This window comes from Aotus nancymaae, unplaced genomic scaffold (genome assembly GCF_030222135.1).
Source record: "Aotus nancymaae isolate 86718 unplaced genomic scaffold, 86718_ANA_hifiasm-v0.15.2.pri h1tg000012l, whole genome shotgun sequence".
Classification (NCBI taxonomy): Eukaryota; Metazoa; Chordata; class Mammalia; order Primates; family Aotidae; genus Aotus; species Aotus nancymaae.
In genome coordinates, this window is record NW_026988423.1 from 31,084,311 (window position 1) to 31,109,575 (window position 25,265).

General features: G+C 44.1%; 1 protein-coding gene and 1 long non-coding RNA gene across 3 annotated transcripts in view; one reads left to right on the forward strand and one right to left on the reverse strand.

The window, feature by feature from the left end:
• The window catches only part of KIRREL3 (kirre like nephrin family adhesion molecule 3), a 565,117-nt gene that overhangs the window by 220,224 nt on the left and 319,628 nt on the right, over positions 1 to 25,265 (reverse strand). The window lies entirely within an intron of this gene.
• LOC105729426 (uncharacterized) lies at positions 42 to 24,300 on the forward strand. Its single transcript, XR_001110251.2, has 2 exons — positions 42 to 125; positions 23,981 to 24,300. It is a non-coding gene; the product is annotated as an uncharacterized LOC105729426 (long non-coding RNA).

Below are 25,265 nucleotides of genomic sequence, written 5' to 3' on the forward strand. Positions count from 1 at the left end.
CAGGAAAGTCCTGTGGATTCTCTAGATTCTGGGACTGTCCGTTATCTATGCTGTGCAAAGGAATAAGAAACTAGAGCTGTCTCGGGAACCAGCCACATCAGATGTTCCCAGGAGCAAGTCTGCAGGTGAGTGAGGTCAGGGAGGCCTTCAGAGTGATGACTCTGAAGTCTGAAAGATGCCTGTTGGTGCTGCCATTCATATCTGTGAGATATAGGGCCGGTTTCTTAACCATGGCCTCCATGATTCAGTTTCTTCATTTGCAAGATGATTTAAATAAGATAATATATTGAAAACCCTTAGTGCCCAATAAGCCTTCAAATATTATAATTGTTTTGTATGTTTTGGCAAGAAAATAGAATATTATTATCATTGGAGTCTCTGGAAAACCTAGGTTTCCAAACCTTTTATCTTAAGTAGATTTTTATAAAATGAGACTTTACATGGAATCTCAACATACAAAATTGGCATAAATGAGGGATAAGGAAGCGGGTGACAGTGGTTGCTGGGTCCTGGGCACTGCCTGCTCAGTCTCTGCACTGATTGTCTTACCCACAGGGGCGGTTTAAATCTTCATGCTTTTACCATCTTATACTGAGGAGGAAGATGAATTTGCACAGATTTCTCCCTGCATAATTTCTCAATATCTTTAGCACAGTTTGGTGATGACTTTTAAGCTTTTACATCATGCACTCATAACCTATCTCTTATGAAAATAAATGAAACTGACCGGGCATGGGGGCTCACGCCTGTGGTTCCAGCACTTTGGGATGCCAAGGTGGGTGCATCACTTGGGGTCAGGAGTTTGAGACTAGCCTGGCTGTTGTGGTGGGACCCCCTCTCTACTAGGAATACAGGGGTTGGTTGGGCATGGTGGTGTGCAGTTGTGGTCCTGGCTACTTGGGAGACTGAGGCATGAGAGTTGCTTAAACCCGGGAGGCTAGGGTTGCAGTGAGCCAAGATCATGCCACTGCATTCCAATCCAGCCTGGGTGATGAGCGAGACTGTATCTCAAAAACAAAAACAAAAACAAAAAAAAATGAAACGATGATTTTCCCTCACACTGAATCATGTTGAATTTTCATTTGTTTATTCCATAAACATGGCAGGCTTTTGAACTTTGTGTTACCTGTATGTTTAATAATGGATCATGCATAATTTCTCAGTAGAATAAAATGAGAATTCTAAACTAAAAAATACATCTCCATGGAATCTCAAGGCTCTGAGGGGCCTAGTTAGAAAACTGCTGGTTTAAAATGTTAGGGAAACAGTGGGCCAGTTCCAAAAAGGTAGAGCCCTGGTGACATCCAGCCAGCTAACATGTTTTAGTAAACAAGCAAACCAACCCGGAAAGACACAGATCAGGAGAAACCTCCACATGTGGCAGGGCACAGGTCTGAGAGGCGAGTGCTGGAGGAACTGATGCCAGAGAGGGATGTGCTCTTTGGAAAAGAAGGGCAGTGTCATTTCTCTTTTCACCCAGAGTGGGGCTGGGACTTAGAAGAACCCAGGGCCTGTAGATGGGTTGGGGGTTAGGTGGAGCAGGGAGACGGAGACAATGACACGGTGACGGTGTGTCCCTAGCCCGAAGAGGACTGAGGTGGCTTGGGAGAGAATGAGACTCAGTTGGCATTTCTGCACAGGGGTTGCGTGGATCTGTGCACTCTGATTGTGTCCATGAAGAAACCTGTGCTGTGTTTAGTCACTGCAATGTTTTTGTAATTCTATGGCTTCCCTCTCTTGTTTCCCCTTAGTTTTCAGGAAAATTCCAATCAGGCTTTACCACTATCTACTGAAAGAGATGAGAAGGTAATTCAACCAGATCAAGACCATCCAGGCTGGCAGAGCACAATTCATGACCAGTCCACAGAGCTCTCCTCTCGGATCCCATCAGTTTCACAGAGAAGATGGTGTTGCCAAAGCCTGAGGCTCACCCCGTCCCTTTGTGTCTGTCACAGCTCTCCCATTTCTGGAGGAATCTAGTTAGCCCCCTCCTCCTCCTTTGAATCCCTTCTCTTTAAGACTCACAGCTTCAATACCCAAATGCCCTCATGTCTGTAATGGTGATGCACAGAATAACAAGGAGTTATTGTCATATAAGAAGAATACGGAAGCTTTAGATGATCCTGAACAATGTGGATATCTACATCGTTTTTGCATGTCAATGGGTATACCCAGCTTTGAGGACAGGTATATTTTTATACCCTTCAAGACTTGGTGTATTTAATTATCTAGGGAAACTCATTACCCCAACTTCCTAAGCCACGTCTAAAGAAAAAGCACAGATGCAGTGACTAAAGGCTTTCTGGCCTCCTTATACTTCATCTCAGGGCTGGAGGTGACTCAGATGTACCTTGCCGTTTTCATGATCCATTGGTGTCTCAGTAATGAATGTTCACCACTGCAGTGCCCTCATTTAGCCTAATAACCTCCGTAAGGTAATATTTGATTTGTGCTAATTATCTGATTAAACAACATAAAGTATTTAACCTATTGATCTTTTATACTTTGCCAGCCCTACCTTGCTGGATATACTTTAATTACTGACTTGGAGAGCTTTCCCAAATGGGATTTGCATCTTGTTAAGACCTTTTCTTTGTCTTTAAGATGCCATGTCAACAGCTTCTCCTGCTTGTTGCCTCTAGACTTTTCTTCTACTTCCTGCTTCTCCAGGAGACCCTGCTTGATTCTGTAAGACTGACATTTGGTTAATCTACTGGAAGTAGAGTCCTTTATGTAACCATGACTCTTACTGCTTATTTTAGAAAGTCAATGACCACATAAACAATCGGACTTGTTACTTTGTCCACCCTGATCTTTGGAGCATGGGAAGTTGTCCAAAGTGACAACCCCATTTTAGGCAGTTGGTCACAGCTGTTGGATGGACCGAACCCTTCTGTCTCACAAGGAGAAGAGGCCAGTGGGCGTCCATCAAGAGAAATCACAGGAAACCATTTAGACTGGCCAATTAGTTAGCTAATTGCTCTAGTCTGAACCACTTCTTAGAAAACTATAGAAAATCATACATTTTTCCTCTTGCCTGCAAGGATATAGTCATGAATGCTAATAATAATTAGCTGCTTTACATGCTGTCTTTTCTTCAAGAATCTCAGACATGCTGAGTTTATTTATTTTTTCTCTTATTTTAAAACTAGATCTACAAAGGCTGAGATAGGTTCTCCATGGGTCCTCACAAAATGAACGTAACAGCTCATATGACTAAGAGAATTCAATGAGAAAGTTCATGTGGAACACTTATCATAATGCCACTGAGTAAGCACTCAAAATATAGGAGTTACTATTAATTATATCATCTAAGAAGCCTGTGACTTGTGGGTTGCCCATGAATTTCTGAATAGCGTCAGACTGGGAGGAAGGCACACTGGTCCAAGTGTCTAGTTACTTTGCCCAGCCCACCTGGTAAAGACTGTCCCACCCTGTGTACCAATGCCCTTTGGTCCCTACTGGCCCATCACACATAGGTCTTGGACAAAAAAGAGTGGTTTGTGGAGGATTAAAGGCCATGAGAAGGTGAACGTTCACCTTCACTCAAGATGCTGCCTGAAGTCAGATCAGAAGCAGAGTCAGAATGGCTCTCTAAACAGTTTCTCAAAGGATGCCTTCTATGGGGTGATGTGCTTGACAACAATGCAAATTCAAGACACATGCCCTAGACAACTGAACTGGAATTTCTATGAGTATAGCCCAGGAGTCTGCAATTAAATCAAGCTCATGGCGTGGTGGCACGTGCCTGTGGTCCCAGCTACTTGGAAGGCTGAGGCGGAAGAATTGCTTGAACCCAGGAGGCGGAGGTTGCAGTGAGCTGAGATTGCACCACTGCACTCCAGCCTGGTGACAGAGCAAGACTCCGTCTCAAAAAAAAAAAAAATCAAGCTCATGGGTGATTCTTATGTTCAATAAAGTTTGAGAACCATGCTACTAAGTGGTGCCTTTAACGGCAACTCAAAAACTTGCAGAAAACATCCAAAGATGGCTGGAGGTGGCCTGGGACTTACTTTATAAGAGCATCTGACAAGCTCCACCCTCCAGGCGGCATTCTGGTGCTGAAAAACACAATAAAAATTTGGGGTTGCTATCAAGCAGGGACAACTGTGCAGCTTGTCGAGTGGCTTGGAGACCTCCTGATAGTCTTGCTAGGATCTGGAGCAGACGGTGGGCACCAGCCAACACCAGGGGATGTGAAGGGCAAAGGGGGCTGTTGGGGGAAGAGAACTGTGAGGCCAGTGGTGCCCGCAGGACTGTTGAAACAGAGCTCCATGCCCTTCTCCATTGCCTCTGTAAATACCCTGGGGAGTCCTTTTACTCCATTCCGGCTTCCTTGTCACTTGTGATGCAGTTGGGATGCTTACTTTCACTTCCAAATGATGTTACCTCAGAGAATGCAAATTCTAATACACATGAGACAGAGACAATCCATGGAAAACATGATGCTTGCTGGGATGTATGCACATGTACACACTGATGTGCATTGCATCATTGCATTTGTTCCAAAGCCAGTAAAAATGATTTTCAGATAATCTGCTGTTTTGGATCATCTGCACCGCTGCTTGCTTCCATTAGCGTGGCTAATTGAGAACTGACTGTGTGTCTTGGACCACTTCCAGGAAGGGAACCCATTGCCTCTATAACACAGGCTCCCCAAGAGAGGCAAGTAAATGGCTGGAAATGTCAGGTTGAATGCCCATTGGATGAGCAAACTTTTAAGGATGACCTGACCATTCTCAGGCCAGAGAAGCAATTTTGTTCAGCATGTCACATTGATTGCCAAGTCAGTAAACCATAAAACTGTCCCACAGCTAGAACACGCACTGACTCTGAGAAAGATGAGGCTTGGTTAGCAAAGGATGAAGCCATTTGAAGACCAATAAAAAATGCAATATGGTTTTCCCTGGGCTGTATATTAACACCATCCTGGAAGCTATAGGGGATAGAGGCTTGGCAAACAGCTATGTTTTGCTTTGACTTTTTGCAAAGTGAGGATGAGATAGAGGCCAATGGGGAGATCATCTGAGGCCAGATGAAAGGCTTGGAAAGAGTAAGTCTTTACAGAAACCTAGTCTCTGAAGAAACCACTGATGTTTATGATGTCTTGGCCAGTGTCTTCTGTCATATAACATCTTGGTGAAATACCCCAAATGGATCTTAAAGCCAAAACATACTAAGAAAAAAGGAAAATAGAAAACACAATGTTGTAACTGCCTTCTGGGTAGCCATGTTTCGGATGGTGTCATTTTTTTCTTGTGACATCCGCTCCCAGATGGCACAGACACTGTCTCTCAGAAAAAATAGCAGCTAGCAGAGGGTCATGCCTCGTGTGGGTTTCTGATAAGTATTGTTTGGTTGTATGTTGTTTATCACAAAGAGAACAGATACTATTGTCAGACAATCTCACCAGCTGTGTTTTGCAAGAAGAATGGGAGAAGTCCTCTACAACTTTTACAATTCTGTGTTCTGTCCTGAATGATGATGAGAGATGAATCACCTGGGCTGAAGGATAATTGAAGGAGGAGGCACAGTCCTCAAGAGGGTCAGAAAGCCTATGTCTAGGGTTAATCTGTGCTCATGGAGTCCTTTCTGTGTGTAACTAATAGCTAGAGGGTCTGCTGATTTCATTTGTGCCCAGTCAACTCCCTGGGCCCACCCCTAATCAAAACCAGAGGACGTAAACTGGGAAGAATTTCCAGGTTGGGTTTCTGAGGACAGCTGTCTATAGCTTCAGATATGCCACTAGGCAAAGTGGTGCTCATCATTGGCTGCACATTAGAATCACCTGGGGGAGCTAGAAAACTATGGCTGTCCAAAGATTCTGATTTAATTGGTTAGGGGTGGGTCCTCAGTATGAATAATTTTAAAAATCACCTAGGAGAGTTTACTTGCAAGCGGGGTTGAGACAGCCTGAGCCAAAGCCTCTTCAGTGGTATGAGGGAAAACAGGAGTTCACAAAGTTGAAGATCAACCTCAGTCTTTGCAACAGTGTTCTTCCTCTTTATAGGATGCCAGGAAATAAATGACTCTGGGAGATGGGGTGTGGGTAGAAAGGAAAGAAGAGAAGGAAGAAAAAAGGAAAGAGCCAAAAAACCCATTGAGAGGAGAGAAATGAGATAAATTTTCCCCTAATAGTTTTTATTCAACCAGGGTCTGAAATGCGCTCAGTCTACCTCATGAAAAGCATGTCACCCAGGCCACACTGGGGTTTCTATTGCCAATCACAGAGGAGTTGGGCAACTATGCAACAGCAGCATTAGAGACCTCCCCAAAAAGGATTACAGGCAGTGGCTCACACCTGTAATCCCAGCACTTTGGGAGGCCAAGGTAGGTGGATCACCTGAGGTCAGGAGTTTGAGACCAGCCTGACCAACATGGAGAAAACTCTGTCTCTATGAAAAATACAAAACTCACCAGGCGTGGTGGCGCACATCTGGAATCCCAGCTACTTGGGAGGCTGAGGCAGGAGAATTGCTTGAACCCGGGAGGGGGCCGTTATGGTGAGCCGAGATTGCGCCATCACACTCTAGTGTGGACAACAAGAACAAAACTCCATCTCAAAAAAAAAAAAAAAAAAGGAAAATGCATTGCTATGACTAAGAGCCCATTACCATAAGAACAGTAAATGACTTTAGGGAGTCTGCCCACTGACCATCAAAGAAACCAGAAAATGGGGCCAGGCCCCTTGGAGAGCACTAGAGGCTTAGGAAAGCTGTGCACTGGTAATGTTAGTGTCTTAGACCCTTCGTGCTGCTGTCACAGAGTACCTGAGAGTAGTCTGCTTATAAAGAACAGAATTTTATTTCTCACAGTTGTAGAGGCTGGGAAGTCCAAGATCAAGGCACTAGCATGTGGTCTGGTGAGGGCTTTTTTACTGTATCCTCATACACAGAAGGTGGAAGGCAAGCTAGAATAAGTTAGTCAAACACTGCATGAAACCTCTTGCATAAGGGCATTAATCCCATTAAAGAGGAAGGAGGTCTCATAGACTCTTAGAGGCTGATTACCTCTTAGAGGCCCCACCTCTCAATAATGGCACATTGGCAACAGCTGAATTTTGGAGGCAATTAGGTTTCAACATGAATTTTGGAGGAGTCAAAAACACTCAATTCCTAGCAATAGGAGATAGCAAAGCACATTGTGTGATATGTCAAGAAAGTCACATGGGGGGCAGAAAAAGAAGAAGAGACCCAGTGGGTCACCCCAGCTTCAAATGGGTTCTCAACATTAGATTTCTAGAGTGTAGGATTTTACTTTTTCTAAAGTCCTTTCTTTCTTTTTTCTTTGCTACATCTCTCTTCTTCTTACTCATATATTTCTACTCAGAACTGGAGCCAGGAATCCGTACTCCCTGTTCACTGTCCCTTCTGGCAGGAATACTGTGGAAGAGCAGATGTCAGTGATACTGCCCATTCTTGGCAAGGGAAGAACCGGCAAGAACAGTGCAGGGCATCTCCACACATGGGATTGATGAGCACGGGGAGTGTGGAGTGTGAGAGGCAGGAGGGGGATGTGGGGGAAGTTTTGATATCATCTCTGGCTTTAACAAGACAAAGCTTTCAATGGTTTATCTCCTACAATTCCTGGTTTTCTCTAAGGTAGTGCTGGTTTCTACTACACAGGGAGAGGGATCCGCTTGTCATAATTAAAACATCTCATGGGGCATATGCTTCTGTGCTCTCCTGGAAAATGTACAAAAGCTGAGGTTGGTAGGTCCTCAGGGAAGTGGCATGTGACATGGCAGGGAGGCCAGCAAGGGGGAGGCACAGCCCCTAGGTCCTTAGATTTCTAGCCTCTGAACACATTGAACCCTGGAGTCAGCTCTAGATTTCATTTGAGTCACACAAGGAGAGTGAGAGACTTGGAGCCTCCCTTTGGAGCTCTCTGGCATTTCATGATCTCTGAGCAAGAAAGGGAATGAGGAATTAGTTTTCACTGAAGTGCCACAGGGCTTGCTTTGACTATAATCATGGGAGAGCCGCCCCAGTCCTGTAAAGCCCTAGAGTTGGGCTAGCAGGGGAAAGCACGAGGTCTGGAGATCGGAAGGAATTTTCCTGAGAATGTGTGTGTCTGTGCTTTTGAGCCTGTATCCCTGGCACAAGGGAAATTTACCAGACTCTGCATGTCATGGGAATTCTGCATGGCAACCTAATAGAGGTTTAGTTTTTCATTAAAATTTCCATTAATACTGGAGCTGTTTAGAGCAAGTTGAGTGGGAATATCCATAATGCACCTCCCATTCTCTATTACCATTCTGAGGATCAGAGTGAGGTTGTAGGCTTTTGCTGGGGCCATTAGCATTTTTTTTTACCTTCATTATGATCATCATCTCAGCACCTATTAAGTAGAGGTACAAAGAGGATCACACAGAACCTATCCTTGTCCTATGTGACAGGCAGGGCAAGAGTAAGAGAGGAGGCATGCCGAGGCAGAGAGTGAAGTCTGGTGAGACCTCATGGACATGGACTTTATTTTTTCCGTATTGAGAAGCACCTCCCTCCTCCCACCTGCCTGCTCTAAATGAGACAGCTCTGTCGTATTGGGCTAGAGCTATCTCAGGGGCAAGGTAGGCATGGATCTTCTGGAGATACTGAAAGGGATGAAGATGTTCAGGCCTCACCTCTTGGGGTCATTTCTATAGCAGAGCTGCCCAGAGGTTCTCCATCCTTACCAGCTCCAATGTGCCCTTCCTGCATGCCAAAGCCAGTTCCCTCTTGGAGATGGCCACTGTTGTTCTCTGGGCTGTGGGGCATCTAGAAAGCTGGTGTCTTTGTTTCAGGGTCCTGGGAGGCTGGTTCAATGACACCTCATAGAGCCACTTTCCTTTCTATCCCTGGCTGCAGCCTGATGGCACTACTTCCTCATTCATGAACCTTTTGTGCCCTTAGACAGTGGTGAGTTCCTTGCACCCACAGGTAGCTGGAGCTCATTCTACAGTGTCCAGAGTGAAAGTCACCAACCTGTCCCCTCCAGGCAGAATGAACTGCACTCTGACTTTGCAGCCTTCGACATATTATTCATGATATGATAATTTTGGAGTGTATTCTTTCACCCCTCACAATGTGCAGACATTCTACTTTATCCAGCTTGTATCCTGTATGCTAAGTACAGGGCAGATCACATAGTAGTTTTATACATTTTTAAAGAAGTTGTAGATTTCTTTCCACCTGCCTGAGGTGAGCTTCAACATGGTTGCTGATGAAACAGCCCATGTATCGAAAAATAGACCTCATTGAAAAGAAAACCCAAACATAGCAAATAGTCTGGGAATGGTGTCTGCAGGATGATGCAGTTGACACATTCTGTTTGTGCCACACATGTGTTTTGTCACTAGACTGCCAGCTCTGAGGGAAAAATTCTACTATAAGAATATTTAAAATGAGATAGAGTACAGTGGCTCTTAGCCAGGTATGTGTTTCACGAGGCATTTCAATGGAACATACTGTCACAGTCTGAATGTTTGTGTTTCTCCAAAATTCACATGTTGAACTCCTCACCCCCAAGGTGATGGTATTAGGAGGTGGGGCATCTGGGAGGTGATTAGGGCATGAGGGTGGAACTCTCATAAACGAAATTAGTGCCCTTGTAAAAAAGGCCCCAGGGAGTTGCCCTCTTCTACCATGTGAAGACAGAGCAAGAAGGTGCCGTCTATGAACCAGGAGGCAGGCCTGGACCAGACATCAGATCTGCCAGCACCTTGATCTTGGACTTCTCCACCTCCAGAATGGTGAGAAATACATTTCTGTTGTTCAGTCTAGGATAGTTTGTTACGGCAGCTGAAATGGACTGAAGCCCACACTGCAGCCCCAGTGGTGAAGAGCATAGACTTTGGAAACATGCCATGTGGGTTTAAGGTCTGCCTGCAACACTTAGCTGTGTGACCTTGGGAAGGTTTCTTAACCTCTGTGTGCATTCATTTTTCATTTGTAAAATGGGAATCATAATAGACCTATCACCTTGTGCCATTGTGAGGATGACATGAGGTAAAAATATGTACAAAGTTTAGAGTAGTTGATACTTACACTGTGTCAGTCTAAAGCATTGTTGCTATTACTGAATCAGAATGCCTGGAGCTATGATCTGGACCTTTTTATTTTGAAAGCGCTGCACAGGAGATTCTGATTTGCATCCATGCTTCAGAACCACTTGCCTACTGGATTGTCTATGTCCCAGAAGTTGAGGAACCATTAAGCAATAATAAATCAGTGCAGCAGGATCTTGGTTCAGCAGGAAGAGCATGGATTCTTGGAATGCAGTTCTCATGTGGCAAGTTATTTCAGGTTTTCTTATCCTCCTCCTCCTTGTATCTCTAACGGACAGCCTTGGGTTTTACCTTCTGTCCAGGCACCAGTTTCTCTTCCTGCAGGGAAGTGAGTGAGCAAGGAAGTGCTTAAGCACCAAGGAAAGGGGAGAAAGAAAAAGTGGGGAAATCCACCAACTGTCTAACCAGTTCCTGAAAAATAGAGGGCCAACTACCATTACAGCTCTTACAGGATTGCTGAGCCTTCTAAGGGTTTACCAAGAATGGACAAATCTAATGATAAGAAAGTTACAGCAAAGTTTATTGAACAATAACCCATTTTCTTCACATAGAAACAATGAAGAAACATTTGTCTCATTTTCGTGGCACGAGGAAAACAGTATCAGTGATTTGTGCTGCCTAGTTGTCAAGTTTTACCAACTTGGCTTATTTTCTTACTGCACGATATGAACACTTAGGGTTAAACACAGCTCTCTTTTTCTCTCTGGTGAGGTTTTTGCTTTTCCAATTTTTATTTGTATTGACTAGCAGGTCCTTTATCAGAAGAATAAAAGACCATGCTCTTGAGGAGCCAGTCACTGAGTTTCTGTGTTGATCAATCAGCATTGCTGGTACAGGTACATTCATTTTGAGTTTGTGATGGATACAGGTTTGCTGAAAGATCCCTGGGGAATGAGAGGGCTTAGCCAACAGTCTCAGGGTCAGCATTTCTTAGTCCTACAAGATTCGAATCCCTGATGTGGATCCAAGGAAAGGCTTGAGTGACTAGGGAGCTTTTTGAACAAGGCACTTTAATTTGCCAAGAACTCTGTATCATTTTGTACAATTTGTTTCAGGGAGAGATATCACTTTAGGTTAAAAAGCAAAGGAAAAAAGCTCCAGACTACTCCGTGATGGAGGACAAAGCATCTCAGTAAATAACTTTGAAAGTCAAGAGTTACAGGAAATAAAAAAAAGAAAACAATCAGAGGATGTGCCACTAATGAATTCAATCGCAGCAAAAGTCCATTTCCATTCGCTTGAATTCTACACAATTTCCAGTTGCAAATATCTTTCAGAAGTACTGTACACACACAGCTGGATATTGAGTTGCTTGACAAACATTTCTGATCAAAACTGCCTGCCTAGAAATGGCTGCTGGAACAACAATAATGTGGTTTTAGAACGAGCTGGGCTGTTTGCACATAGGTGTAGTCTATAAGTTTAATGGAGTTTTGCAGAAGGGAATTGCCTAGAAAATAGTGGGTTTTTAAGGATGAACTTTTGACTCCCAATGCGAGGTGGAGGGAAGATGGGAGAATAGTGAGAGAAGGGCGGTCTCTTCTGTTTTCTCTGGAGCACCATGGCTATAATAACTTCTACTTTGCTGCGGTGGACTCAGCAATCAATGTATTCTACGCTCTGCTCCCAGACATGCTCTCAACTCATGTGGGCTGAGGTGAACGGTCACCCTACCTGGATTCTGAGAGTCTTCTTGGGGCCTCGTTTGGGATAGTTACAGCTTCCATTTTTGAGAAGTGTGTAGGGGGGCACTAATTTAAGAACCAGAAAAGGCCAGTGACATTTAGGGAAATGTCTTCACTTTGGGCAGGAGTGGGATGAGCCTCTGAACGCTGCACATGAGGTCACAGTTCTGGCTGATCTGGGGAGGTTGGTGTTTTCTGATCTTGGGACAAAACAGTTAAAATCCTGGAGCTCTTGCATCCTGGAGAAAAATTTTGTAGCTTCTTTCTCTGGGGCAAGGGGCAAGGCTGTTTGGTCACATTCTTTAGTGATTCACAGCTGGGAATCTTCTGTCTCTGAACAATTTCAGCACCTCATTAGGGGTTGATAGCCGAGCCCGTGTCTTAGTCAGTTTGGGCTATAACAAAACACCATAAACTGGGTGGTTTACAAACAACAGAAATTTAGATCAGGATCAAGGTGATGGAAGGTTTGGTGACTGGTGAGGGCTGGCTTCTTATAGGCAGTACTTTCCCTCTATGTCCTCACACTGTGGAAGGGACAAGGGGTCTTTCTTGGGTATCTTTCATAAAGTCACTAATCCCATTCATGAGCTCCGTTCTCATGACCTAATCACTTCCCAAAGGCCCCACCTCTTAATACCGTTGCCTTGGAGGTGAGGATTTTAGCACATGAATTTGGGGGAACATAACCATTCAGAATGTAACACCCTGGTTATAGAAGAGAGGCGGCCTTTCCTCTCCCCAGATGGCTTCCTTTTCCCCACAGTCCCACTTGCTGTCTAAGCTTAGGGAGCTGCCCCTGGGGATGAGGAGCCCTGTCAACTGCACCCAGAATGATGGCCTTTCCTCCTGTTCTTCCTCATTAGTTTCTTCTTGCTTCTCTAGGATGACAGAGAGGCCCCCCTCTCGGTTTTCACTGTAGCTGAGAGCCAGTGGATAGCGTCCCATTTGCCGTCTCAAATCTATAAAGAGCTGTTGGCAGGCCATTTTTTTCCCCCAAAAAGTTCAATTCCCCTAGGTGGCTCACCTGGGCTTTTAATAAAGTTTGGCTCCATTTTAAACCCGTAGCTCTGAGTGTGCAGCTAACAATCTATTCCTACAGGCATTTGGTTATTGCAGAGTTAAGAAAATTTGAACCGTTCCTTTCCTGCCATGTTGGGGTGCTGTGTACTGAGAGTAAGAGTGTCCAGGATGAGGGACTGCATGTTTCCAATGACACCTGAAGTTTTATTTTCCTGTTATGGCTTTCCATTTCAATTTCAATCCCTTTTTGCCAATTCTTGGTAAAAGCTTTGCAAGTATGGAGCTAATCAAAAGATTTCTACCTTCCAACTTGTCTGCTCTTGTTTTTTTGTTTTGTTTTTTTACTTCTCTGGGATGTGGATCTTTATCTTGTTTGTTTTGGCAGGAATTCCCCTGAGTGACTAGTGTTGGGAGTTGTTAGACCCATTGAACAGATGACAGTAAAAGGGGTCTGTAGATCTGGGATCCTGGCACTGAGCCAAGCTTTCCTTCAGGGTATTTCAAATGCTTGCAAGGTCTTCCCCTTCCCTGAGACATATACCTCTCCTTTGGTTCTCAGGTCTTGGATCATGCCCTCTAGAAAACTTTTTCCCATTTAATCGCATGTATTTTTAACCCAACAACATATTCCCCAATCTTTTGTTAATTCTTGTAGTATCTGTGTATTTAAGGGCTTGATTGTGGGCGGTTAAATTTTTAACTCCTGGTTTGGACTAATGCATCTTTTCCAGTGCATGACTACAGATCTCAGTAGCACACATGGAACACTTGCTAACTCGGTGGTTGACTCATTCAAGCCCTCCCACGAGTCAGATTATCCACTCGCCAGCGAATGTTGGAGGACTCCTGAGCTTAGTTGTGAGCTTTTCTCTCTTCTCCATTTACGTTTTTCTCCCAAGGTATTGCATGAAATTCCAAGGATTTAAATACCATTGCGATACAGATGATTTTTAAAATTATAAATCCAGTCTTGACCTATCCCTTGGGCTAAATATTTGTAGATTCCACTGTCCTCCCAAATCTTTTTTTGGAAGTCTAATAGTTAACCGAAAACCCTAACATGTTCAAAATGGACTTGTAGCCCCCACCCTGCGCATCTGTCTCTCTCCCAGTCTTCAGCATGTCAGTGCATTGCAGCACCATCTACCCCATTGCTCAAGTTCATGCCTCAGTCTCCCCTGACTCTTCCCATTCCTTCTCCCAGCACATTCCACACAACAGCACATCCTGTTGGCTCTTATTTCAAGATGCATCCAGAATCTGTTCACTTCTCTCCACTGCCACCATTCCAGTCCAAGCCTCCATCAACTCTTGTCTGGGCTTCTGTATTAGTCTTCCCAACTAGTCTCCTGCTTCTCTTCTTGCCCCCTAAAATCCACACTCCACATAGAAGGCATAATGATTTAAAAAAATCAGCATTTGACCAAATCTAATGCCTGCTCATAATAAAAACTATCAAATAACTAGTATTAGAAGAGAACTTCATTAACTTAATATAAAGAATGTAAGAAAAACCTAGATTTGGTTGGGTGTGGTGGCTCATGCCTGTAATCCCGGCACTTTGGGAAGCTGAGGCGGGTGGATCACCTGAGGTCAGGAGTTCGAAATCAACCTGGCCAATATGGTAAAACCTCATCTCTACTAAAAATACAAAAATTAGCTGGGCATGCTGGTGTGCACCTGTAATCCCAGCTACTCTGGAGCCTGAGACAGGAGAATTGCTTCAACCCAGGAGGCGTAGGTTGCAGTGAGCAGAGATTGCACCACTGCACTCTAGTCTGGGCAACAGAGTGAGACTCCATCTAAAAAAAAATGGGCAAAAGATCTGAACAGACACTTCACCAAAGAAGATATACAGATAGCAAAGAAACATATCAAAAGATGCTCCATATCATTTGTCATTAGGGAAATGCAAATTAAAACTACGACATACCTCTACACACCTCTTAGAATGGCTAAAATCCAGAAAAGCTGATGATACTGGCAAGGATATGGTGCAACAAAGCTCTCATTCTTTGCTGCTGGGAATGCAAAGTGGTACAGCTACTTTGGAAGATAGTATGAGAGTTTCTTTTTTTCTTTTCTTTCTTTCTTTTTTTGTGAGACGTAGTCTTTCTCTGTCGCCCTGGCTGGAGAACAGTCATGCGATCTCAGCTCACTGCAGCCTCTGCCTCCAGATTCCAGCCACTCTCCTGTCTCAGCCTCCTGGGTAGCTGACATTACAGACACATGCCACCATGCCTGGCTAATTTTTGTATTTTTAGTAGAGACGGGGTTTCACCATGTTGGCCAGGCTGGTCTTGAACTCCTGAACTCAGGTGATCTACCACCTTGGCCTCCTAAAGTGCTGGGATTATAGGCGTGAGCCACTGCACCCGGCTTGAGAGTTTCTTACAATACTAAACATAGTTTTACCACGTGATCAAGTAATTGCACTCCTAGGTATTTACCCAGCTGATTTGAAAACTTATGTGTACACGAAAACCTCCATGAGAAGCTTTATAATATCTTTATTTGCAATCATCAAAACTGGAAGCAACCAAGATGTTCTCCAGTAGGTGAATGGATTAATAAACTTGGGTTTTTAAGTCACAATTAATATTATGCCCTGTGCATAATCACAGAGAAAAACAAGAAAGGTCCAGCCCATTAGGTCAAACATGCTGAGTGCTATGGAATAGCAAAAATCTGTTTCTAAAGACTTGAACAGTAGCTGGACACAAAATATCAGACCATTGGTTTAGTTGAACTTGATTATATGAGACTAGCCTGTAGATAAAGGCCCTAAAGTTGGGAGGTATGTTTAAGAGATAAATGAAACCAGCAGGACAAGGTGGTACTGATGTCAGTTTACTACAAATAAAGTTGTTATAAATCCATATAGTGGGATACTATTTGGCAATAAAAAGAAATGAGCTATCAGGCCACAACACAGATGAATCTTAGATACATATTGCTAAGTGAAAGAAGCCAGTTTGAAAAAAACATACTGTATGATTCCATTTATATGACACTCGAAAAGGCAAAACTATAGAGAGGGTAAAAGAGCAGTAGTCACCAGGGGATTGGGCTGAGAAGACGGTTGAACAGATGAAGCACAGGGGATTTTTATAAGGCCATGAAACTATTCTGTACAATACTGTAATGGTGGTGATGTATAGTAAAAAATATATATTTGGTCTTTGTCCTCAGTTCCCAGCATGGAGCTAGGAGGATACAAAGAATAATAACAACAGTTTTAAGATTACATAGGGAATTTGCTCTCTGGTCAGATACCTGTTAGAGTGTTTCATTTCTTCTATGTCCAGTCAGTTTCTCCCTTACTTGTTAACTACCTAAACTAACAATCTAGTTAATTAACCAACTAGTTCCCTCACTCATATTTGAACTAGTGTTTTAATTGCTTTGCATTAACCTTTTCTTAAGTTTCAAAGTTTTGTAAGCCAGTTTTCAGTAATCTGTCCTTCATCAAATTACAGAAAGTAGCATAACAAATAGGCTTGAGTTTCTTCATCTCCTGGCCCTCCTCCATCTCTGGGGAAAATATTAAAGACAGAAATGGTCCCCTGGTGTACAGCTGGAGCCAGAAAGGAGGAACACAGTTGAGGGCTAGGATAACCAAATGAAAAGCAGAGCTGGGTGTTGGGGAATTGGTTGTATTCCACGAATGCAGACAGCCATACCTGCCAAGACGCAGGGACACAGATGACCAGATAAACTAAGTTCAAGGAAATGAGGCCACACTTGGCTCAGAAGGGCGGCGAGGCTGGTGCGTCAGTGAGAGAGCTGTGCTGTGTGTGCGGAATCTGAGCCGGTTCCATCTGTTATCTGGTCAAGACAGGTGGCTTGCAGGCAGAGTTTGGGCTCAGGCAGGTGGCACCAAGAGGAAAATTTATGGACAGACCTTTAACTCTGGTCACTTTGAAGCCCAGCAGCTCTGGAAATTGGATCCAGATGGATAGTATTTTGATAGCTTCTCCTGACCAAGGAATTTATGCTGATTTTCAGCACTCAAGGGAAGAAGGGAGCACCTAAAGGCAAGGAATTAATAATTGCTTCTTACCACGTTTCCAAAATTCATCTGTGTTTCCACTCACCACCACAGTTGTGGCTGGCACAGGGACTGGGGAAGGAAAAATAAGTGGGAGCTCAGGGCCTCACTCATCACACCTGCGCCTTCTGTGGGATGTCCTAGAGCAGAACAGTGAGGAGCGTGGGGAACAGTCTCCCAATCCAAGAAAAAGTCGGGGTTGGGTCTGTAAGATCTTCCGCCTCTGAGAAATATATCAATCCTTTCCCTGCTCATAGAAGCACTGAAAGAAGCTCTAAACACCACGACAGATTTTCCTCCCTCCACATTTAGGTTTTTCCGTGAGTTAAACTACTGAAAGGGTGGAGGGTTCTCCCTCTGTACAGAGCTCAGTACAGGCCAGGAGGGCCCATCTATGTGAAACCTTCTCTGAAAATGAAGCCACTTCTGGTCATAGCTCTGCTGCTAACTGTGTAATGTGAGTGAACCCCTTAACTTCCTCTGGACCATGATATCTTTACCGGATGTTGGCATGAGACCCAGAGGAAGGCAGGACCCTTTCAAGTTCTCATCTTCAATGCTCCTAGAATCTCAGTTGGAAACCATTTGGCTCTGCTGGAATGCTACAGAAAGAAGGCAAGGGCAATTCTTCTTTTCTGATGAATGTTTTGGGAATTCTGTTGCTTGGAAAATACTTCAAAGACTGTATCTTCTGCCTTTCTGTGAGATTCATCTCTAATTTATGTCACAAGGCGATGGGATTTTGAAGGCATACTAGGTGATCTCCATCCAGGTTTTCATAGCTTTTGCAAGCACTTACTGAGCACCTGCTATGTGCCATACCTTGTGCTAGTAAGTCCCGCTTTCACACTAAGATATCCAGACAAAGGGGTGGCGTAAACAAAGGGCTTGAGCCAGCAAAGATGATCAACAGGATGAAGAATACTGTTGCTCAGTCCCCAGTCAGACAGAGCATCCAGCAACAGCCTGTCCAGCTACTGTCAGAATCCTGACACTGTGGCCCAGAGCCCATCTCCTTTCCTAATTCCAAACAAGAAATCATCCCCTAATACTGACATTCACCAACACCGCTTGCACTTCTTGGGGACCTACAAAAGGAGATTCTTTCCATTTCTCTTCCAAATTTCACAGAAAGGGCATTTGGAGGAGTTAGGTGAGAAGGATGGCAGGGGCTTTGAGTTGTCATCTTTTCTTGAGGGCTAAGAATTTTAACTTCTACTTAAGAGCTGCCCACAGTCAATGGATTCTAAGAATACGATGTGCTTACCCTGCACACTCCCAACAGTCCCTTAGCCTGGGCCAGCCATAAAAACACACTACTGGTGTCTGTGCCATGTGGATGGCTGGAGATGGCATAGTGAGTTTTATTTTTACCTGAAAAGTGGGGAGCCAGCTGTCGTGGTGCAGCTCATGTTAACCAATAAGGACCTGATGGCATCTACCTCTCCTCAAGAGGAGGAAGGGGCACCTGGGTCTACCAGGCCACATCCCAGTTTAGGGTTTATGGAAGACCTTCACCTTGGAGCTTGCTGTTCGCCAGGGCTCACTCCTAGGGCCTCTTAGATCCTGCTGGTTTCATTTATCTTTAAAACATACCATTCCAACATTGGAGCGTTTATATACTAGTCTCGTATAATTAAGTCCAACGGAGCCAATGATCCGACCTTCTATGTTTCCAGCTACTATTCATGTATTTAGAAATGGTTTTCTACATTCCACAGCACTCAGCATGTTTGACCTAATGGGCTGGGTCTTTCTTGCTTTGCTCTGTGATTATGCACCAGGCATGTTATTAATTATGGCTCAATTCTATATTTTAAAAGCCACAACTTTGGACTGAGGTTACAACGAACAACATTTAGCATTGGCTTACCTCTGCTTTCACATGGGAGTGAGAGATGGAGTCGGATAGTAGGGAGTGAAGTTTGCTATGATAGGATTGAAACTTGCAGGCAGCAGTATTAGATAATTTTTCTCTAGTTGGGGATCTGGGGGTAGTGGAGACCAAGAGGTCAATCACCAGCATGCAATGTGGGGACATCCCAGTGCCTACTGTTTTTGCCACTCCCAAGAACAAAGAGCCTGCTTCCTAAATAACTGGGAGCCAACCATGGAGGAAGTAGGGAGTAAAAAGGGATGAACTAACAGGGTCAGCTCATGAAAGATTTTGCAAGCCAAGCATAGGAATTTGAACTTTATTCTGTAGGCAACGGGAAGTCATTTGAAGCAGGGAAATGATCACTTCAGCAGCTGTATGGGTAATGGATTAATGAGGAGAGACTGGAAGCTTGGAGACCACTTAGGAGGCCACAGCAGTAATCCAAGCAGAGAAAAGGAAGCTGTTTAATAGGCAGAATTGAATGAACGTGTTGACTGAAAGACAGAAGGAGAGGGAAGTGTTGATGACTCTGCACTTTTAGTTTGAGAAACTGGAGGGACGATGATGTTAACACCAAGAATAAGAAATCCAGTAGAAGGAAGAAGTTTGAGAAGGGAGAAGGGTGCCAGGTCCTGTTTGGGACATACTGAAATTCAGATGGTTTGGGGACATCCAGGTAGGGTTGTTTGGCCATGTAGGTCTGGAGCTCTGGAGAGAGACCTCATTAGAGATTACAAGCAGGGCTGTCATCAGCATCAGGGTGCTAGTGAATATCACAGACAAATATGAAATCAGCTAGGAAAGAAAGCACAGAACCATCAGCAGTGAAACACTCAGGACCAGGCCGAGGCAGAGAGGTTTCTGGAGGGCAGAGACCGAGAAGATGCTTTCATAGCCTGGAGTGAAGTCTGTCCCATCCGTCCTGTCTCAGTCCGGGCTAGAATTCTCTACTACCCTGGGGCCTCTCAGTCTCCCAGGGCCACTAGGCTGGCTCTGCAGATGGCCATACTGAGGCTGCTCTTACACCAGTGTTTCTCAGACTTGCACCTGTAGATGTTGTATTGTTTGTTTGAGTTGCCGGGAGATGCTGAGAGTCCTCTAAAGAGCCTCCCATCAAAGTCTGTGAATATGTATTCTGAAGGGCCTTTGAGTTCTCAGGTTCAGGAAACTCAGACGTGGCCCTGGACTCCTCTTGCCTGGACTCGAGGTAACTGCCTTGTCCTGCCTAAGCCGAAGATGCATCTGGGCGCCATATGCGACCCAGGGCTTCCCATGGCAGCATGTGGTGCTCTTTTTACTACTGACTGAAACTTTTGATTTTTATTTAGAGCTGATTTTTTTTTTCTTTTGAGAGAGTCTCCCTCTGTCATCTGAGCTGGTGTACAGTGGCTTGACCACAGGTCACTGCAGCCTCCATCTCCCAGGCTCAAGCAATCGTCCTGCTTCAGCCTCCAGGTGTGCACCACCACACCACGCTAAGTTTTCAAAATTTTTTTTTAGAGACAGGGTCTTGCTATGTTGCCAGGGCTGATCTTGAACTCCTGGGCTCAAGTGATCTTCCTGCCTTGGCCTCCATGAGGCAGAGGAAGTGGTAGTGGTCTGAGCTCTCAGATACCTGGTGCTCTGGGAATGTGCCAGATAATTATGGCTATTGTCACTACCAAGCCCTGTCTTGTCATTGGCTTCAGTGGCAGGCCCTGGGACCCAGAGACACATCCCATCTCCAAGCTCCAGCTTCATGGAGCTTCAGAATCAGGCTCTGTTACATCCACTGCAGGGAACTTATCATCTCATTATAAAGGATAAGGCATATTTTTTCAGTATGGTTATATGCGGTAATGAAGCATGCAGAAAACCACACAAGATAGATGGCAGCTTTCACTAGTGAAGCTGAAAACTTGGTTAACTTAATACTCTATTTATTACATTCACTCTCTGAACTTACAGCACCTGATTAATATCTCCCATCTTCTCCCTTGCTATACAATTAAAACTAGTAATATGTGATTGCACATGCTGACTCCAGCACAGATGGGTGTGTGGAGTTGGAGGCTGACATAAGAAGTGGAGAAGAACTGTTCTTCCTGGGTCACGATGGTGGAGTCAGATCCCTTGCAGGTTCGATAAGAGCTGCGCTAAGGGAGGGATCTTACAGAATTAGTTACACTTGAGGAGAAAAGGACCCTTTGTGCATTGCCCAGTCTTACCCTTTGCCATCCCTTCTGGCAAGAGAGTGGTGAAGCCTGCACAGAGAGAGGATATCAGTGGAAGGTGGCCATACATCCTTTAATCAGCAAAAGGAAAGATGGCTGGACTTTACCTCAGTTGCTCGGACGAGAACGTTTGAGGTTGAATTGGATTACAATGATGTAGCTACTCAAAAGCCACTCCCAACTTCCTGCTCCCCTGCCCACCTAGTCCTGAAGAGCTGAGCATTTGGCCAGGTTCTGACCAATGAGATGTAAGGAGAGCTCTGCTGAGGGGTTTCTGGAAAGGATGCTTTGCTTTTTGACAAAATGGCAAGGCACACTATGATGACTTGCTGATGCTGCCCTCTTCCCCTTCTTCCTGAATGTGGATGTGATGCCTGAGTTTTGGCTGCCGTCTTGTGAGCATGAGGATGAAAATGGAACATGCTATGGATGGTGGAGAATCACCAGGGAGATCCTGGATTCATGATTACATCACTCAGCTGGCAGCCCAACCCTGGGTTCATCTACTTCTGGACCTTTTGTTAAACAAACAATATATAGCCTTATGGTTTAAGCCAGTTAGAAGGGTGTTACGTTCTTGCAGCTGAGAAATATGCCTAAATAATCTAAATGGCTCAATTTATTGAGCAGCATGTGCATGTCCTTTGCTAAGTGCTCTGTGTTCATTTTGATCGTTCAAGACATGTTCCCTTTAAAGGAGCTACTATGACCTCCATTTTATAAAGAAGGACATGAGTTTAAGTGTATAAGGTCACGCACCTGTTCCAGGAAATAGCAGAGCTAAGATTTGAATCCAAGTCTTTCCGACTAGAGAGTTATTATTATTAATCATAATATTGTGACTTTATAGACAGTTCACCTCAACATTGAACTCTGGAAATGCATGTTACTTAAAGTCTGGTTGACATAATAGTACTCAATATAAATCAAGAAGATTTTTCCACATGACCCACTAAAATAAGGTGAAATTCAGTCTTGCTGGTGATTGGAAATTGCATACTTTTACCTGCCTCAATCCACTAGAAATAGCCCAGACAAGACTCAGTTATTTACAGCTTGAAATGAGATAAGCTAACCGAACCTGCCCCAGACAACTGAATGGCCAAAGAGTGAAATGTATGTGAAGGGAAAAGGTCCCAGAGAAAGAATTTGAGTTAAAAGACAACCAACCTGAGCCTGTGTGCAGCCAATCTCATTGCTTTTGGGTACAAAGCAGGAAGCCTCCCCTTCTGCGGCATTTGAAGACTAAGAGCAAGGTTAAGATGGCTTTGAAACCTGAGTCTGGTTCTCCCAGAAACCCTTCTGTTGCTTCTCCTCATTAATTAACAATCCAAGTGTACAATTGTTCTCTGAGATGAATTTATCAAAACACATGTGAGCTACTTGAGACTATTCCAATTCCTGGAGGTGCCTAGTCAGTGCTGGCCATGTAACAGATGCTTAGTAAAGATCGGTTGCCTTCGTGACCAGTGAGGGAAATAGAAAAAAAAAGATCTCAAAAAAAAAAAAAAAAAAAGATCTCTTAATGAATATGATTCATCCTTCTAGCCTCAGTGAAGAGGCAAAAAATAGGCTGCTTTCTTGGTAATATGCCAGCCAGTGGTACTAAGTATGCAAGGGACCACTTATTGATCCACTCCCATTAGCCCAATGCTCATCAACTCTTCTACTGGAGATATATATATTTATATATCTAGCCAGCAGCCAACAGAGGGACTTGGCCACATGCTGATTGCTGATTCTCTCTCCCCTCCCATCCTATCGGACCATTATTCAGCAGGAGGTAGAAGAGTCTTCCCTTCCCTCTTACGCCCTTTGGGGCAGGAACTATCTAGAGAGGAGAAAAAAGTCAGGATAAACATATGCAAGGACTGGGGTTTAAACATCCCATGAAGATTAACTTATCTGCAGTAATTGCCTTAACTAGGGGATTTTTAATGCTTTTCAAAGTTTCTTAGAGGAAGAAAAATATGCAGAATAAGTCGTATAGCAGCCAACAGAGGAGATACTCAGAGCAAAAAAAAGGTATCAACCATAAGAAGCCCATAGCTAGGAAATTTTAAGGCACTGATTCTAGGGGATTTAATAAGAATGTAATTTGTATAATTAACCATTCATCAATGTCAATTTCATTAAATGAATGCCAGAAATATTACCTTCAGCAGCACGACCTAACAGGATTGGAATATATTATATGAAAAATGAACACTTAGTGGTTTCCCCCACTGCTCTGTCTGTCACAGCAAGATTTGCAAGGCTGAAAAATAATTTAAAGGGTAGCAAATGAAACTGGCTAAGGCAAATGTGTGCATTTTGGTAACTAACCTCCATCATGATGTATGAGGGTTCATGTCAAAACGTTTTCCTGCAGCAATGACTAAAGGGACTTGTAGCTCCCTCCCAGGTGGCAAAATGTGAGAAATAATGCCAGGAGCTTCCCAAGGGTGCCCCTTGTCACCTGCCTGGATACAGCTTACTCTTTTCCTAGATAGCCTGCCTAGGGTTTAAGACCAAAAGCCGTGGGTTTTCGTGGCCAGAATTTGTAGACCTTCCCTTCACGCCTCCAGAGTAGCCTTACATCCAATCACTTGCCTATCTGTCGAGGAAAAGTGATGATTGATGTGCAGGAGAAAGAAATCATTCTGAGTTTTATTTATGTTATTTCCTACAGTCATCAGGGGAGCACGAAGCTAGAGGTAGGTGGGCTGATGAAATATTTGTAAATAGGACTTATTTCCAAGGTTACTCATGAGGGAGGCAGTTTATGGGGATTTATCCATTTCAGTTCATCATAGGAAAAGTGGAGGACTGGGGGGAGCTATAATAACTTGTCCATGTGTGTGCTCCTGGGAATGTATATACAGACAGACAGACAGACACACACACACAAACACACACATACACACACACACACACACACATACACACACACCAGATCAAGCACACACTGGAGGTCAGTGCTAAAGACTTGCAAATTGTCACCGGAGTTGGCCTGTTGCTTTGTGCATAGTAGGTGATCTATAAATATTTGTTTAATTGAATTTCTCTTAGTGTTAACTCCACTCCCAGTCTCTTCTGGTTCAGGGTTCTATGAGGCTGATAATATTGGATTAGTATTCCTGAGGAATCTGCCTTTCAGAATCCCACGCCTTGAGGGACAAGAAATACTTTGCAAACAAATCAAATGTACATTTAGAAAAATGAAATCATGCAACAGAAAGATTTTTCAGAATTTTTTATCATCAGATTTTACACACAATCCAGAAGGAAGAAAGAACATATTAGTCTGGGAATCAGGAGACCAGATGTCAAGACTGGACTACATCTTTATATTCATTTCCAGATTTAAAGTTTTATGTCATATTTCATTTGATGCAAAGCAATAAGATATTCCTCCCTCATGTAACCATTGGAAAGGTCATATTTAGGACCTGGGTGAAGGAAGAGTGGGCCTCACAGAGCTGCTGTGGAGTGTGTGCCCCGATTCTGTGTAGTGGGTCTGTGGGCTCTGCAGGTCACAAAATCAGTTGCTGACATGCTTCTTAAATGTGTTCCCTCCTATGCATCCCCATAGTCACTCTCTCTTCCTTCTAGGTTAGAGTGGGTGACACTGCACATTACCTATCCTCTCTGAATCACAGTTTCCTCGTCTGCCAAATGAGGATGGTAATATCCTCCTCCCAGGGTTGCTGGGAGGATGGAGTGAGATGAACCTAGTGATACCGAGTAGGTGTGGAATCAATATTTGTTTTCTCCTCCCGCTCCTCTCTTCCAGGTCTTTTTTCCCTCAAATGAGTGATGATCTCTGAGTGCTGAGCTCTTTTGTCCATTTTTTAAGACAGTGGTCCCCAACCTCTTTGGCACCAGGGACAGGTTTCATGGAGGGCAATTTTTCCATGGAACTGGGTAGGGGGTGGTTTCCAGATGAAACTGTTCCACCTCAGATCATCAGGCATTAGCTAGATTCTCATAAGAAGCACACAGTCTAGATCCCTTGCATGCGCAGTTCACACAGGGCTGGCACTCCTAGGAGAATCTAACGCCTCTGCTGATCTGACAGGAGGCAGAGTTCAGCAGCATGCTCACTCACGCACCTCCTGCTGTGCGGCCTGGTTCCTAACAGGCTGTGGACTGGTACTCCAGGGTTGGGGACCCCTGTTCTATGAGGACAGGAAATCTGGTAAAGTAATTCGCCATAAGATGCCATTAAATTACTATGACCTTCTGGGCTCAAGCGATCCTCCCACCTCAGGCTCCCAAGTAGCTAGGACTTCAGGCATGCACCACCATGCCTAGCTAATGTTTTTGATTTTTAGTAGAGATAGGTCTAACCATGTTGCCTAGGCTGGTCTGCACCTCCTGAACTCAA